The sequence below is a fragment of the Camelus bactrianus genome, chromosome 25, assembly GCF_048773025.1.
Source record: "Camelus bactrianus isolate YW-2024 breed Bactrian camel chromosome 25, ASM4877302v1, whole genome shotgun sequence".
NCBI classification, from domain to species: domain Eukaryota; kingdom Metazoa; phylum Chordata; class Mammalia; order Artiodactyla; family Camelidae; genus Camelus; species Camelus bactrianus.
In genome coordinates this window covers 32391691-32405835 of record NC_133563.1, presented here as the reverse complement: position 1 = coordinate 32405835, position 14145 = coordinate 32391691, and the positions used below count along the sequence as shown (strand labels likewise).

The window sequence follows — 14145 nt, the reverse complement described above, 5'->3', positions numbered from 1 at the left end:
CTGTCATTATACCCATTTTACAGATAAAGAAACTGAGGCTCAGAGACTCCAAGTAGTTTGCCCAGACTCCATCTGGTAAGTGGAGAGGTCATATCTGAGCCCAGGTTAGCCTGGCTCCACGGTTTGTCCCCACCGTGACTCAGGAACACTCCCCACGTCTTCTATGAGTGCAGACATCTCTCTTGCAGGGACTAGGGAAGCTTAACTCCTAAAAGCTCTCTCAGCACAGAAGCCAGAACCCTGGGAACCTCTCTGGACACAGGGGATGCATTTTAGTGAATGAGGAGGCATGAGTTTTGGAGGAGTTACAGAAAGCCTGTTACATCTGTAGGGGCAGCGAAGGGTGAAGGGGAAAATACAGCAATCAGTCGAAAGCAGAAAATGTAGATCACGATAGTTGTTGAGAAAGGATTCTACGCCTGGAACATGCCGGATAGAGAGTGAAGAGGCAGCCCTGCCCTCAGGGAGCCCCCTTCGTCCGCAGTGCCTGCAGTGGTAGATGCAACAGGGAACTGCTGCCACCTGGGAGACTGGAGCCTTCAGAGAACAGTGCGATGCTGCAAGGAACCCCCAGCACACCGTCCTAAATCCCCTCCCCACGCAAACTGGAATTGCACTCTGATCCTCACGGTTAACAGGGGGCATGTTCTGACAGAACGCATGCATTATGCTAGTAAAATAGAAAGCTCACATTAAGCAATGAAATTGCCTATTCATAGGCATTTTTACATCTCCTTGTACAATAAAAAGAATCACATTCCCCTAAGAATAATTTCTTAAGTCAGCGTGCCAAGTTCCTCCCCTGCCAGTCCGTTGATTTCACAGCTAACATCCCAGGGGACACATCTGGAGGAAGACAGAGGAGGGAGGAAGCTTGGTTTGGGTTTCTGTTCCTTTGTGTCACAATGTGGCTTCATGGTTTAAGTCTGTGGTGCCGTTATCCCTAACTCCTCCGGGGAGTCATCTGGGGAAGCGTGCAGGAACAATTCGATAAAATGTATTCCTTCTCCTCTCTCCTTCTCTTCTGTATACCACAAGTTCAACGTCTGGTTCTCTTTCCAGTGCACCCAGCCTGTCACATCAGTACACGATTTGTACGTACCTGAACAGCTCGGAGAGCGTTTCTGTTCCTTATCAAAAACTGGGTTGCAGTCCTCATCTATGTACATGGACCCCGTCATCCCTCACCCCAGGGCAGCATGAGGGGCTCACTTTGGATCTCTGGCTACAGAGAAGAGAATGTAAGACCAAGGGCTTAAGATAGGAACATGGTTAAGACATGGAATTTCCAGGAGGTGGTCAGTTTCTGGCTTTTTCATGCAAGAAAACTTGTATAACTTACATTTATTACCACTAAACAGAGCCTAGACTTAATGATAAATATGCAGGCAATTCTAGTAGGCATTTAAAACAATCTTCCAACAACTCAAAAGGTAAATTAAACATATGAATAAAGATAATGGAGAGGGTGAGGAGGATGCTGTCTGAACTTTTTTTTAAACAATAGTGGGTAAATGAATGTATAAAACAGAAAGGAAATGGATGAGGGGTGCTTATTCTTGCCTTGAGTAGAGGGCTCAGTGGATATTAAGGAGAAGTGCTCCCATTTTCTTGTCGGATGAGCAGGAATTTCAGATGAACAAGAGCAAATTCTGGAAAGGTTGTCCCTAAACTCAACTTTTGGCACCTTGAGAGTTGAGAGTGGTTTTTTTTTTTCCTGACGCATCAGAACCATCAAGTTATGGTGGAGGTACCTGATCTGGATAGACTTATTCTTTGTGAGTGAATGGCAGCAACTGCTTATTTTAGTAGTGGACCGACCACGCCAAGATGCAGCTAGGAACATGGCCATCCAGCTCCAAACCCCCTATTTCCCAGCCTGTGTGAGAGGAAGCAGGAAAGCAAAGGCTGTGTGATTGAGTTCCGGCCAACTGGATGTGAGCAGGATGCCACGCGCACTGTAGGCTGAGCTCCTAAAGGAAAGGGGTGTGCCCTGTCCCCCACTCCCCTGCTCCAGGTAGAAGTGGAGCAACTGTTTTAGACACAGAGATGAGCATCAGCTCTTGAGGACAGCAGATTGCCTGGGAACACTGAGCTCTGCTCTGTTATATAAGAGAGAACTAAACTTCTATAATTTGGCAATAAGGAAGGTGACAAGATAAAAGGGACTGCCGTAGCAACTGCCCTCCCTGAACTATCTATGTCCCGTTCTGAATAGCATCCTGATATATTTAGAAGTGTGTGTGTGTGTCTGTGGGCGCACGCATATGTACTTCTGCTTAGTTTACAAGATTGTTGTCAGGATAAAATCCAACGAAAGAGCATGGGATACAAATGCTCTGAAAGAGTAGATGCTTTATGAATATGCGTGATTTGGAGGGTGTCAAAACCAAACTCTTTCTCTTTCCCCCATAAAACTGGCTCCTCCCAACATACTCTCCATCATGATAAATGGTCCCTCCGTGCTTCTAAGGCCTGAAGCCAAACACTGTGCAGCCTCCCTTCCACTCACACCCAAAGTGTAGCCAAGTCTTTCAGCATCGCCTGCACATATATCCAGGACCTGACCGCACCCCCCCCCACCTCCCCTGCAGCATCTTGGCCCTGCCACCGTCTCCTGTGGCTGGATTGAGAGCAGGTCACTGCTCTGTCCCCCTAAGACCTGTTCTCCAAGCTGCAGCCAGAGAGGTCCTTTCAGAGCCTGACTCAGATGGCGCCCACTCTGACCTGCAAACACTTGGGTGCTTCCCATTTCACTCAGGGAAAGAGCCACATGCCTTCTTGTGTCCTGCACCGGCCTCTGAAACTAGGTCTCCGTCACCCCTCTGGCCTCCTCTCCCCTCAAGCTCTCTGTGAGTCCCACTCACACCCGCCCCACGGGTCCCCTGTGTGCCTTGAACCAGGCAACCCCTGCTTCAGCGTCTTCGCACTTTCTCTTTCCTCTGCCTTGAATGCAACCCCCAGATATCCACAGGGATCTCTGCCTGTCCTCCTTGAGGGTCTGTTCAGAAGTCCCTTTTCCTAAGGTGTTTGCTCCTTGACCAGAATGTTTACAGTATCAACCTCTCCCTGCAGGGATCGCTCCTGTGCGCGTGCGTTGTGCGCGTGCGTGTGCGTATGTGCATGCCCCTCTGGACAGCATTTTTATAGTTACGACACACTGTATCGATTTGCCCCTTTATTTGTTTATTGTCTGTACCCTTGCCTTTGGGACATTAACTTCATGAAGACAAGGTTGATCCATTTTCTTCACAGCCTCATCTATGAAGCCTAGAAAAGTGCCCAGCACATCGTAGGTCCTCAACTAATCCTGGTCAAATGAATGAGTGCGTGTGGAGGTGGAAGCGCGGTGTCTGTGAGCTGAAAGGAGGGTGAGCAGGGAGAAAAGAAGCCGACCAGGAGAGGAGGGCTGAGGTCACGGGGGTGACAGATGTACGTGAAACTGCAGCCATGCAGGATGTCTCCACGCACAGGCTACCAGGGCTTGACGCCGACTGGATAGAAAAGTAGGAGAGGGCGAGGTGAACCGGGGCTCCAGCCTGGGTGACTGCGAGCAGAACCTACCGGAGGTGGGGGTGCGGGGTGCAGGGCGCAGAACCAGCTGGGGGAGTGACGGTGGGGGAGGGGCCGTTGGGGGTTGGCACAGTGCCCACGGTCAGCAAGCTGCCCCGGCACAGGGCAAAGGGAAGAGGGGATGGGGGTGTGGTGCCAACGGCATATCTGGGGAGGGGCTCCTAGAAAGGCACCGGGCCGCAGTGGGAACACGGTTGGCCCCAGAACCCGAGATTGGTTTCTTGTTCCACCTTAATGGCTAGCAGCTTGTGCGACCTTGTCCCAGCTACCCTTTCTCTGGGCCTTTGTCATTTTCTAGACCTACCATCTCTCCCATCTTTCATTCTTGCCGAGTTGGCATCCAGGAGGAGGCTGAGAGCCCCAGGTGGGCTCATGGTCCAGCAGCCAGGTCGGCCCTGCCGGACTGTCCCCAGCTCACCTTTCCTGGGGGCCACCACGCTGGTTCCGCAGGCTTCCTCCTCTTGAGCAGGCTCCCTCCTGATCCCCACTTGCCAGCCTGCGGCTAACAACACAGTGTCTGCCACAGATTGCCTCCCCTATCCCCTCCCTCAGGTTTCCCTGAGATGACAGCAGATCGTGCTCTCTGAAGCCAGAGAGGGCTGGTGCTGGCTTGCTCTTTCCTCCCCCTGCTCCACTGGTGAGCCTCAAGATGCTATGAAGGAAGGCAGCGCGTGCACGCCCTGCCCTCACCGCTTCCACATTGCCAGCAAAAGAGTGATGCCCAAGGGGAGGGACTTCTGGTCTGGCTCTGGCTTGAAGCTGCCTGTGAGATGGTACCGTAGTCAGACAAGCACCAACAAGCCTGGGGACCTGGGGGATGGCCCCAGCACTGCCTCCCACTGACCATGTGGCCTGCAGCAGCTCACTGTGTTTCCCTGAGACTCTTGTTTCTTTCTCTGTGAGATGGGGTGGTGATTCCCTCCCTGACAGCCTCACAGCAGTTTCACTGCAGGGATGAAGGGATTAGCGGCTGCTAATTGACTTGGTAATTTTCAAAGACTGTTTACTCTTGAAGGACTTTACTGTTTCTGGTTCTTCCCTCCTCTACCTAGAATCCCATCCTGGCCTGGACCCCAGGGTTCACCAGGACAACCAAACGAAGACAGGGGCTCCTGTGTCCTCACGGTCCTTTGCTGATGGTCTGCCTTCCTCACCTCCATTGCGGCCTTGGTGGGTAATTCGGATTCATTGATAGGAAGAATTTGGAAGACAATCTGTATTGGTTAAAACTCCTTCCCAATTACCCCATTTTCATAGACCCTCGCAGTTCATTCTTTGTCACCATAGCAACCTTCATCCTTGGCAAAGATGAGTGAGCATCACCCAGGCAGATGTGGGAGCCTGAACCCACAGCCACGTGGGAGAGGTGGGCCCTCTGCGGACTGTTTTGGCCATCTCGTGAGCGTTGGTCCCCTTGTGATAGCAGAACCTTCTCACAAGCCCTGGGGAGCTCCTGACACCTGGACAGCAAGGACATCAGCGAGACTCATACACAGCCTTTTGAGAAATCTTGAAAATGCAGATGGGTCAAATAGCCAAATCACATACCATCTACAGGTCAGACTGGGGAAGACTGGAGACATGTGTTCTAAGAAAGTAAGAAGTGTGTAGTCGGGTATCTCAAGCTCCACATTGGGCCCTGGGCCTGGGGGATAAGAGCTATCATAGTGGCAAAGACCAAGTGGACACTTCTAAAATTGCATCATGGGGGGGACGAACTAGGAGTCCGCGATTAACACATGCACAGCACTATGTATAAAATAGATAGACAGCAGTGACCTCCTGTACAGCGCAGGGAACTCTACTCAGTGTCTTGTACTACCTTATAATGGAAAAGAATCTGAAAAACTATATATATATATATATATATATATATATATATATATATATATATATATATATACACACAACTGGATCACTTAGCTATATACCCAAACCATAACATTGTAAATCAATTGTACTTCAGTAAAAAATAAAATAATAAAACTGCCGCCCGCACCAGCCAAGATAGCAAATAACAAGCGATAAAAACCGATGATCGGTGAGGACGGGGGAGGAAAGCACGCTCCTTAAGAATCTAAACACTCGGGTAGCGTGGGGGTCCTCCGTCGCAGCGTGGGCGTCCTCCGTCGTGCTTCTATCCGGTTCACCCGGTGGCTCCTGCAGAAACGAGGCAGGTCACAGAGGACAGCTCGAGGCGTCACAAGCTCAGCAAGTGGAAGCCCGCGTGGCGGCCCGCGTACCAGTCGTCCGGATTAACTGGCGCAGATGGCAACAGCCGCAGGGCACGGGATGCTGACGTCGATTTGGCAAATATGTTGTTGTATCTAGAAGAAAAGAGGATCAGAAACAGTTTGCATTTGCGGGGAGTGGGCAACAACACTTAGAGCCCAGACCTGTGGCAACTCCCCTGTCCTCGTTTGTAACGTTGGCAAAAGAGGCCTGGACCAGCTGGACGTGCCACTTGATGCTGACATGTTATTTATCTGGGGGGTGCTTTGCTGAGGGGGCGGGTGAGCAAGGGGCGGCTGGCACAGTGGAGACCTTGGTAAGATGCGTGTGCTCCAGTCAGTGGCAAATAGCTTCCGTTTCCCACTGGCAGCAAGCCCGTGAGAGCAGCGTCCGGATTCCTCCCGGTCCGCGGGTGAGCGCCTGCGTCTCCCAGAAGACGATCACCTGGCCTCCAGCTGCATTTCCGAGGTAGAAGGTGAACCACACTCTTTGTCTTTCCTCCTTCCTGATACCCTGTCTGAAGCCAGCATCCCACAAGATGAGGGTGAGCTGACGAGGGAGAGGAAGCAGACGCCGCGCTGGCTGAGGGATGATCGCAAGAATGTCAAAGGGTTTTCCCTGGAGGAGAGGAGACCCGGTGGACACAAATATTCAAAGGGCCATTGGGTCAGAGTTTGGGGTTGTGCTATGTGGCCCCGGGACCGATAAAGAAGGGCTCCAGGAGACAGCTTGCAGGTCAAGGTGAGGGAGACCTGTCTTAGAGAATGGGGGGCGGGAGGCAGGCTGGAGAAGGGGAGAGTCCCATCACACGAAGTGGGCCAGCTGCAGCTGGCTGTGCAGAGTTCAGCCATCTGCTGCAGGGTCACACTCAAGGCACTTTCTGGTTCTCAGATCCAGTTCATCACCTGCTTTTGTACATAACTGTTTATCGGAACTCAGTCACATCCATCCTTTCCCTTACTACCTGTGGCTGCTCCCCCGACGATGGCAGAATTAAGTCACTGGGGTTGTGACAAAACCCTGTGGCCCACAAAGCTGAAGATATTGACTATCAGGCCCTTTCCAGGGGAAAAAAATGTTTTCCACCTCTTCCCACAACTCATTTTTCTGGGAAACTTGAATCTGTCAGTTTCCGGAGGGAAAATTGAGTAGAGTTGTTGAGTTGGGAGTGAGGATTCCCCCGAAAATGATTGAAATCTTTTTTTTCCCCCAAGAGAACCTGAGACAGATGATTCCTCTTCTTCCTTTTAGTTCCTTTTCCCATTTCTTCTTCTGAGAGCCTGAGCTCGCAGCTCGGGCTCACCCTGACAGACATTTGCACAGATACCCCACTGAGCTAAACTTTCCGTCTCCTTTTAATTACCACAGATAGTGTGGTAATTAAAAATATAATATTCGAAAAACCCTTGGACATTTAGCTCTTGAGGAAAGGGGAAGCCGATGATTCCAGGCAGCTGTGGCTGAGAATTGTAACTGGGCAGAAACGAAGGATGAGTGTGATGGTGTCTCAGGGGTTGAATGTCCTTTGAAGCCATGGACTCATCAAGCCAATGTTAGGGGCTGGGCAGAGACGCCTAGCGCAAGACTTGAGCTGATTTGTGTTCCTGTAAGATATCTTGACATCCTAACCCCTCTGCCCGTGCATGTGAACGTGCCTTATTTAGAAACGGGATCTTGCCAGGTATAATCAAGTTAAGATGCCGTCATGTTGGATTAGAGTGGCCCCGATTCCACAGCCCGTGTCCTTATAAAATGAAGGAAATTGGGCATAGACTCACAGAAAAGAGGATGTCATGTAGAGAGACAGAGAGACACACGGGGAAGACGGCCAGGTGAAGATGGAGGCAACATCCAGGTGATGCAGCTGCAAGTCAAAGATGAGAGGGGTGACCAGCTACCAAGAGCCAAGGCAGTACTTTTCCCTGGAGCCTTCAGAGGGAGCATGGCCCTGCCCACACCTTGATTTTGGACCCCTGCCCTCCAGAACTGTGACAGAAGGGTGTTTCAAGCGACTTCATTTGTGGTGCTTTGTTACAGCATCTCTAGGGAACAAATACCATAGGTGATTAATACTTGTTTGCGAAGAGATTGAATGAGAGAATGGTTGGATGAATGAGTCAAGGAATAAAAACCATTCCAAAGGGGCTCAGAAGCAGGGCTGTAGGTGAACCCAGAGGTGAGCTGAGACAGAGCAGAGACAGGCATCTGAGAAGGAGGCAGATCTCACGAGTGTTTGCTGAGCATGACGTGAGCACACCCACTCATAGTTGCAAAGGAAGGCCACCCCAGGGCGGAGAATGGAGAGAAAGTAGCGTTACCCCAGATGGGGCAGGAGCCGACGTCGGCTCTGCAGCGTCAGGCTCTGGGGCTGCGTGGGGAGGACGGCCCCCCGGCCTCGCCTGCGAGCTCTCGACACGGAACAGCCACCTGGGCGACCGGGGTAACGGCGTCTACAGACGGGGCGTGGAGGTGACTGTCGATGGCCTCGGTGTTCGGGTGGAGGGTGAGTGAACAGGCCTCTGGCTCAGGCACAGGCAGGACCGCCAGGTCCACCCTCAGAAGGCGCCAGCCGCCGCTGGGCACGTTCAGACCACGAGACGCGCTGGCTGAAGGCCGGTGGGCGGGAGGGAAGTACCCAGGTGTTCCTCCCGCCTCTCTGTTTGTGCAGCCTTGTCTCTCATGTCAGTAGCTTCGGTGCCTGTTAAGAGTAGCCCCTGTACCCCGCTGTCCCAGCGTCTAATGGGCAGCTCCCACCGTGGTCCTAGCTTCTGCTATAGGAGCCCCACTTCCGAATTTATCACACTGCTCCCCACTATCCTTCTCACCCTAGGACAAGTGTGCCTCCTGCAATTACAGACCCAGGTGTCCTCGCTGTCCTCAGTCTGGAGCCCCAGCCAGTCCCTCCCTCTTACAACCTCTGCCCTGTATTAAAGGCTAAAAGTAAACCAATGTCTGCTTCTCTCTATGGGGGTTACTCCAGCTACCAAATGTGTGAGGTTTTCCACACCAAGCGATTCTGCAGTTCTCTGTGGACATCGACTGGGTGTCCTCCAGGTTAACTCAATTCTGGCACTAACTGTTTGGGGCTAGGGCCGACCCCACGGTTAAGGACTCCGCCCCACAAGACTGTCCCTACTTCAGATGCCAATCATAGGTTCTCCATGACGTCTGTCCAACTTGGCTACAAATCAGGGGTTCCCACAGTCCCCCCCCAACTCAGGTTTGATAATTTTTTGTAACTGTTTACAGAACTTATGGAAACACTTATATCTGCAGGTTTATTAAAAAGGGTACATATATTTTTTAAAGGATACAGGTGAACAGCCAGATGAAGAGGTACCCAGTGCGAGGTCCAGGAGGGTCCTGAGCACAGGGGCGTCTGTGTTCAAGGAGATGAGGTGCACCCCCGCCCCCAGCACAGAGATGTGCTCACCAACCCACAAGCTCTCTGAACCCCACAGTTTAGGGATTTTTATGGAGGCTTCCTCACATAGGCAGAAGCAATGACAAACTCAGCCTCTAGCCCCTCTCCCCTTCCCAGAGGATAGGGGATGGCACTGAAAGTTCCAGGCTTCTTCTCGTGGCTTGGTCTTTCTGGTGAGCAGCCCCCATCCTGTAGTTGTGCTGGAGGCCACTAAGAGTCACCTCATTAGAACGGAAACCTTGCTATCACTCAGGAAATTCCAGGGGTCTCAGAGCCCTGTGTCAGGAACCAGGGGCACAGACTCTGTATATGTACTTCTTATATGTCACAAATACCCTCTCTTTGAAAGACTTAGAAATGACTTCTGCTTACCCAGCTTGATCCTGACTGATTCCACTTCAAAGGGTCCCAGGTTTGTATCCCACTCCCAGCCTAACCCATCTCTCTGTCTCTCTCTCTTTCTCTCTCTCTCTCTCTCTCACACACACACACACACAGAGACAAGTTTTGAAAAAAGCGAGTTCAAGAGCACTGGCTTCCCATTTTTACCACCAACAGAACCGTGGCTAATTCAGTGCATGAACTGTGTTCTATAAACCATAAAGCAATTTGCAAATATGCACCTAGCATGCGAGGTGCTCGATAGAGGTTTGAAGAGTATTGAGCTGTGCACATTCGCCCCTGACTGTCATGCACACGCATGTGGACAGCAGGACTCAAGCAGTCATGTGTCTTTCCCCCTCGCCATGACATCACGTTGCTCTTCTCCGTCACAGCCTGATTTCCTTGCCTCTGGGTTTTATTTGTGGCCATGGCAAAACCCTGAAGAAATTCTGGGCACAAAAGTCATGAGGCTTTGAGGGGAGTTGTATGGGCTCTTTCCAGAAGGAGAGTGCCTGCAGACAAGTGTTTAGGATTTAATAGTCGAAAAGCTTTGTGGCTGAGCTGGTCCAAAAGGGAAGGGTCCTCAGAAGACTAAAGAAAGAGAGAATTCGTAGGAATTTCCAAGGTGGGAAGCCTCCTGGGTTCTGCTCACCCTGAGCATCCCTTGCTACAGGATGGCAAGGGCAGCCGATTATCCTGCATCTGGTCCTATCTCCGGGTCCAAATCCAGGAGCATCTCATACAAAGTGAGGAGAAGAGGATGGACCGAGATAACCTCCTCTTCAGAGTTTCCAGTGCTCCCCTTCCGAGCAGAGGGGCTCAGAAGCCTAGAGCTAGTGCAGCCCTCTGGAGGCACAGGGCTGAGTGACCCCATTTCACACACGAGAAGCCTGAGGCTCGGGCTTAAGGAGCCAACTCAATGTCACAACCAAAGGGTAGCAAAACTTTGCCCCTCGACATGGGATCTGTGTTATAAAGTGTCTGAAATTCACAAAAAGGAATCTGATTTGAGTAAACCAACCTTTTCTTTCAAAACTGGATACATATTAGCCATTAAACCTTTAGAGAGAATTCTTTTGATCAAGTTACCTTTCTTTCAGCTACACTCTGAAGACGAATGTTATTCAAAGAGAAAGGTGCTGTGAATAAAAGCCAGCTTGGGTTGGATCGGGAAGGGGTGGGAAAGACTGAAGAGAATGAAGACTCCTGAGACAGCGGGAAGGAAGTTAAAATGGAAAAATTAATAAATAAATAAAAAGCCCTGGGCTCACATCCCAGCTTGGCCACTGAGCAGCTATGCCTTTCTAGAAAGTTCTCCTCCCTTCCGAGGTCAGCCCCCACCCTGTGCAGTGGAGTTAGGAGATGCCCCACCTGCCTGCTTGCCTGGGGTGTTATGAAGGTGGGTAATGAAAAGCCCCAGGTAGATGTGCAGGGCTGGCCCCCTGGGGTGAAGGGCAGAGCAGAGCAGAGCACAGCCGTCCCACAGGCTCGTGTGGGCGCTTCTCCCGGCGGGTGCCTCTCCCACCCCCGTGCACGCCCAGCTCTGCAAGGAGCCAGCCTCATGCTAAGCCAGAGCCTTTTAGGGTAAGAAGTTGAGAATGAGGCAACAAGCGCCACTGACCTGGCAGTACGCAGGTATTTCTAGCCAGCCAGGGGCCCTCCACTCCAGCACTGAGCTCTCTGCCCGTATCCTCCAGGGGGTAGAAGGGATGTTTGGACAAAATACAGCTCAAAGTGGAAGAGAGATCCACTTGCGGTAGAACGTGGTCCAGCTCGGTCTTGACCTTAACAGCAAAAGGGAAATAGCTTGGGAACTGAAAAGCCTTTGCTCCCAAGGATGTCTCTCAGATGAAGAGAAGCAACAGCATCAATGGGGCTCTTGCTGTGGGTCAGACCATGTGTCCGCTTCTTGATGTATTTCTTTTCCTTTTCTCCTCGTGGCAAACTTGTGACACAGAGGTAGCAGCGTCTGTAATTCATGGATGAGGAACTCAGCACAATGCACGTTGATGGGCTCAGCGAAGCAAGCCGCTGGTGAATAGCAGAGCTGGGACCAGCGCCTCGGACCGCCTGACCCACAAATGCACGGGCACACATTACAATAAACTGTTTATTATCCATGTGTTATGAGGTGGGAGCTGTGTTCAGTGCTTTGCATGCATTGTCTCATTTTCCGCTTAAAACGGCTGCATCCGATAGACACATCATTATCCCTGTTTTACTCATGAGAAGACGGAAGCTCGGAGACAGGCGATCACTCAGCCGGTGTTGTGTCACACAGCCGGGTCTCACTGATGGCAGGTTCCAAGGTTTAAACGTCACAGTGTGCTGCCCTCCTAGGAAGATTCCGGCTTGTTTTTCATGTGGGAAGTAAAGTGTGAGTTCAGGAAACCCGCACTCTCAAATTCAACATGGTTGTCTTTCTTAGGGAAGAGCAGTGCAGATGCTAATTCAAAACCATGTGTTTTGCACGTTGCCACCACTCAGGAAGGGACTGTGGGCAGTACAGCCACACACGGGAGGTGACGGAGCTTCCAGGGTCTCAACTTCCCACTTCCTGAACAGGGCAGGTCACTTTTGGGGAGAAAACTTCCAACATCTGTCCGCAGTCACTTTCCCTTTGATTATCTGCTCAAGGTGTTATTAATGTTTTCCTACCAATAGTTTACAGCTGCTTCTTAAATAGCCAAGATAATAAAAAAAAGTTATAAAGTTATAAACACTTGCTATGAGACTCAGTGTTCTCAGTGGCACACCTTTTGTGATTTTGCCCCTTTTTTGGTCTTCGGTCCTCACTGGACACAGATTGTAGCTTGCAGATTTCCAGACACGAGCTGTGATCTGCTTGAAATACTTCTAGAAAATGTACATTTTCTACATACTTCTAGAAAATGTGCAACAGCTGTTTCCACTAGAAGCTTCTGCAGTGATGGAAGGGGTCTCTGTCTGTGTCGTCCAATACCACAGCCCCAGCCTTACGAGGTTAATAAACTCTTGAAATGTGGCTAGTGTCACAGAGGAATGGAATTTTTAATTAAATTTGCATAGCTACGTGTGATTAATGGTGACAGGACTGGACAACACAGACCTAGATAATTACTAAGAAAATATCAGCCCGGTTACTTATTTATACACTTATTTCATTGTAAACACGGAATGACTTCAGTTTGTTTACCCAGTGGGATTAACTCTTGGCCCCAGCATTTTGCACCGTGGGGATTCACAGTTAGGTAAACACTCTATGCACAAAATTAAGTTCGAGAAAGAGGCCATATGTTTGCTTATTAGCATCACCCTGTAAAAACTCCAAGAGTCATAATTAAAAGATTAAACGCTCAGAAATGCAAACAGTCTTGTCAGTACTCACTGCCTACCCGGGACCCTGCAGCGTCAGGGTGTAAAGGAAGAAACGTAATTATCACGTCACCTTCATTGGCATCACCTGTAGAAATGCACCTGTCAGGCATGCAGGAGGCTGGAGGAGGTTCCGCATCTGACTAAGGCTCCTTTGCCAGCAAGTGCTCTCTGTTCAATGGTTCCCCGCTTCCTTTCCCTCACTAAAAGCTGTGCTTTTTGTATGTAGCCCTTACTTTGTTTAAGAAGCATTTATAATTGTGAAATGACCTCCCACGAAGCACCAGCATCTCGATGTCTCTCCGGAGCTGCCTCCTTTCCTGAGTGGGAAGTGCATGGCCGCTCCAAAATTTAAAAAGCCCAGATTCCTGAGCCCACATCCAGAGATCTGGGTTAGAGCAACCACAGCAGGACCCGGACAGCTGTGTTTTTTCAGCGGTCCCCAGGGGATGCTGAGTGCAGCCGGATTTGGGAAACACTGACCCAGATCGTCTTCGGTTTACAAAGGCTTTTAGCAGCAGGGTCGGCTGTGAGGTCCTGCCTCGGCCACGGGGAGCAGGATGGGGCTGGTCATTATAATCACAGCTGTTGACTGGCATTGTCCCCCCTGCCATGTCCCAAGCTAGGTGTTTCCTATAAGCCATCTCCGCATCACCCTAGGAAGGAGGGGTTTCTGGTCCCAGGAAGAGTCAGAAGCTTCAAGAAATTCAGAAACATTCATTCAACCTCTAGGCAACATGGAGCATTATGGACCTGGTCTGTGCTGTTCCAGGAGGTGGAGGCACAGCAGTGAATAAAACAAAGAGCCCTGTTCCCAGAGAGCTCACATTCTGTTGGAAGAGGCAGACAATGAGATATGTCAGACGGCAGGGGCCACGAGGAAAACCCACAAAGCAGCGGAGGGCAGACAGAGAAGGATGAAGGGGCCATGTCAGGCGGGTACTCATGGATCTGCTCTGATCAAGCTGCATTTTGAGCAGGGTCTTAAAGAAATTAGTATTTGTCCTGAGGACATAGAGGAGGAGCTGCCGGGTCGTGGGAACGCACGTGAAAGACCCCTGAGGCCCGAGAGTCCTTCAGGGAAGACACAGCAGAGCCAGGACGTGGGCCCACTCTGTCCATGGTCCTACGGCCATGTCTTGCTGGTTCACTGCATGAGCAGTTTGGTAGCTAAGTGA

The 14145-nt window shown here is 50.7% G+C and overlaps 1 long non-coding RNA gene across 1 annotated transcript in view; it reads left to right on the top strand.

Annotated features, from left to right (window-relative positions):
- The window catches only part of LOC141574998 (uncharacterized), a 35703-nt gene extending 23140 nt beyond the window's left edge, over positions 1–12563 (top strand). Inside the window, exons 2-3 of the long non-coding RNA XR_012502206.1 lie at positions 4626–4743; positions 11571–12563. This is a non-coding gene — a long non-coding RNA (uncharacterized LOC141574998). The remainder of the gene's footprint in view (positions 1–4625; positions 4744–11570) is intronic.
- Positions 12564–14145: the final 1582 nt, after the last annotated feature.